General features: G+C 41.2%; 1 non-coding gene across 1 annotated transcript; it reads right to left on the bottom strand.

The window, feature by feature from the left end:
• Positions 1 to 1,048: 1,048 nt before the first annotated feature.
• Positions 1,049 to 1,156, bottom strand: LOC148567859 (small nucleolar RNA R71). The gene has a single exon (XR_015882532.1). It is a non-coding gene; the product is annotated as a small nucleolar RNA R71 (small nucleolar RNA).
• Positions 1,157 to 3,671: the final 2,515 nt, after the last annotated feature.

Here is a 3,671-nt window from a genome sequence, read left to right as displayed (position 1 = left end):
TTATCTTATCTTTTTCAAAAATATCTTTTCAAAATATCTTTTCTAACTTCCTACCTTCTCATCTTCTTAAAAATTTGTTTCAACTAACTAACTAACTTTTTGTTTGTTTCTTAACTTTTTCAAAACTACCTAACTAACTCTCTCTCTAATTTTCGAAAATATCTCCCCCTTTTTCAAAAATTTCTTTTTAATTAACTAATTATTTTTATTTTTATTTTTATTTCAAAAAAAATTTTTCGAAAAATACTAACAATTTTCAAAAACTATTTTCAAAAATCACTAACTCCTTTTCAAAAATAATTTTCGAAAATTATACCTCCCCCATCCTATTCTATTTATTCATTCATATCCTAACATCTCACCTCACATCTCTTCCATTCGTACAGTTGCATTTCTTCCTTTACATCACATTCTTTGTCTCCCCCTTCTCTTCCACTCACAAAGGGATCCCTATACTGTGGTATAGAGGATCTCTATTATTATTATCATTTTTCTGGCCATTCTTCCTTGTCATATGAGCAGGAGCAAGGATAAGAACATTCTTGTGGAAGCAGATCCAGAACCTGAAAGGACTCTGAAGAGAAAATTAAGAGAAGCTAAAATACAACAATCCAGAGATAACCTTTCAGAAATTGTCGAACAGGCAGAGGAGATGGCAGCCGAAAATAATAATAATGCAAGGAGGATGCTTGGTGACTTTACTGCACCTAATTCCAATTTACATGGAAGAAGCATCTCCATTCCTGCCATTGGAGCAAACAACTTTGAGCTGAAACCTCAATTAGTTTCTCTGATGCAGCAGAACTGCAAGTTTCATGGACTTCCATCTGAAGATCCTTTTCAGTTCTTAACTGAATTCTTGCAGATATGTGATACTGTTAAGACTAATGGAATAGATCCTGAAGTCTACAGGCTCATGCTTTTCCCTTTTGCTGTAAGAGACAGAGCTAGATTATGGTTGGATTCTCAACCTAAAGACAGCCTGAACTCTTGGGATAAGCTGGTCACGGCTTTCTTAGCCAAGTACTTTCCTCCTCAAAAGCTGAGCAAGCTTAGAGCTGACGTTCAAACCTTCAGGCAGAAAGAAGGTGAATCCCTCTATGAAGCTTGGGAAAGATACAAACAGTTGACCAAAAAGTGTCCTTCTGACATGCTTTCAGAATGGACCATCCTGGATATATTCTATGATGGTTTATCTGAGCTATCAAAGATGTCACTGGACACTTCTGCAGGTGGATCCATTCACCTAAAGAAAACGCCTGCAGAAGCTCAAGAACTCATTGACATGGTTGCTAATAACCAGTTCATGTACACTTCAGAAAGGAATCCTGTGAATAACGGGACGCCTATGAAGAAGGGAGTTCTTGAGATTGATACTCTGAATGCCATTTTGGCTCAGAACAAAATATTGACTCAGCAAGTCAATATGATTTCTCAGAGTCTGCATGGAATGCAAGCAGCATCCAACAGTACTCAAGAGGCATCTTCTGAAGAAGAAGCTTATGATCCTGAGAACCCTGCAATAGCAGAGGTAAATCACTTAGGTGAACCTTATGGAAACACCTATAACTCAACATGGAGAAATCATCCAAATTTCTCATGGAAGGATCAGAAGCCTCAACAAGGCTTTAACAATGGTGGAAGAAACAAGTTTAGCAATAGCAAACCTTTTCCATCATCAACTCAGCAACAGACAGAGAACTCTGAACAAAATGCTTCTAATTTAGCAAATCTAGTCTCTGATCTATCTAAGGCCACTGTAAGTTTCATGAATGAAACAAGGTCTTCCATTAGAAATCTAGAAGCACAAGTGGGCCAGCTGAGTAAAAGGATCACTGAAATCCCTCCTAATACTCTCCCAAGCAATACAGAAGAGAACCCAAAATGAGAGTGCAAGGCCATTGACATAAGTGCCATGGCCGAACCTGTGAGGAAAGGAGAGGACGTGAATCCCAAGGAGGAAGACCTCCTGGGATGTCCAGTGATCAATAAGGAGCTTCCCTCTGAGGAACCAAAGGACTCTGAGGCTCATTTAGAGACCATAGAGATTCCATTGAACCTCCTTATGCCCTTCATGAGCTCTGATGAGTATTCCTCTTCTGAAGAGAATGAGGATGTTACTGAAGACAAACTGCCAAGTTTCTTGGTGCAATCATGAAGCTGAATGCCAAATTATTTGGCATTGATGCTTGGGAAGTTGAACCTCCCTTGTTCATCAATGAACTAAGTGATCTGGATCAACTGACATTGCCTCAGAAGAGACAGGATCCTGGAAAGTTCATAATACCTTGTACTATAGGCACCATGATCTTTAAGGCTCTGTGTGACCTTGGTTCAGGAATAAACCTCATGCCCCTCTCTGTAAAAGAGAAACTGGGAATCTATGGGGTGCAAGCTGCTAAAATCTCACTAGAGATGGCAGACAGCTCAAGAAGACAGGCTTATGGACAAGTAGAAGATGTATTAGTAAAGGTTGAGGGCCTTTACATACCTACTGATTTCATAGTCCTGGATACTGGAAAGGAAGAGGATGAATCCATCATCCTAGGAAGACATTTCCTGGCCACAGCAAAAGCTGTGATTGATGTTGACAGAGGTGAAATATTCCTTCAATGGAATGAGAACTCCCTTGTATTCAAAACTCAAGGATCTCCCTCTACAACCATGAAGAGGAAGCATGAAAAGCTTCTTTCAAAGCAGAGTCAACCAGAGCCCCCACAGTCAAACTCTAAGTTTGGTGTTGGGAGGCCACAACCAAACTCTAAGTTTGGTGTTGAACTCCCATATCCAAACTCTAAGTTTGGTGTTGGAAAGTCTCAACAAAGCTCTGCACATCTGTGAGGCTCCATGAGAGCCCACTGTCAAGCTATTGACATTAAAGAAGCGCTTGTTGGGAGGCAACCCAATGTGTATCTAATTCTTATTTTTATTGTTTTCATGTCTTCTAAGGTTAATGATCATGTGGAGTCACAAAATAAATAGAAAAATTGAAAACGGAATCAAAAACAGCAGAAGAAAAATCACACCCTGGAGGAGCATCTGTCTGGCGTTCAGCGCCAGAACAGAGCATGGTTCTGGCGCTGAACGCCCAAAATGGGCAGCTTCTGGGCGCTGAACGCCAGAACAGGCATGGTTCTGGCGTTCAACGCCAGAAATGGCACACAAATGGGCGTTGAACGCCCAAAATGGCCACCAACCTGGCGCTGAATGCCCAGAGTTGGATACAAAGGCATTTTTACATGCCTAATGGTGCAGGGATGTAAATGCCTTGACACCTCAGGATCTGTGGACCCCACAGGATCCCCACCTACCTCCACTCACTTCTTCTCACCACTCTCTTTCACACAACCCCATAAACACTCTTCCCTAAAAGCCCTTCACCAATCACCTCAAACTCTCTTCCCCACCACCTCTTCACCACTCACATCCATCCACTCTTCCCCATAAACCTACCTCATAAACTCCACCTACCTTCAAAATTCAAAACCAATTTCCCACCCAAACCCACCCATATGGCCGAACCAATACCCCCCCTCCCTTCCCTATATAAAGCCCTCCATTCTTCATCAAATTCACACAACACACCCCTCTATACCCTTCTTGGCCGAAACACATCTCCCTCTCCCTCTCCATATTTCTTCTTCTTCTCCTTCTATTCTTTTGTTTATTGC

Source organism: Arachis ipaensis, chromosome B4, assembly GCF_059453495.1.
Source record: "Arachis ipaensis isolate K30076 ecotype BB chromosome B4, ASM5945349v1, whole genome shotgun sequence".
Taxonomy (NCBI): Eukaryota; Viridiplantae; Streptophyta; class Magnoliopsida; order Fabales; family Fabaceae; genus Arachis; species Arachis ipaensis.
This window is presented reverse-complemented; position numbering and strand designations above follow the sequence as displayed.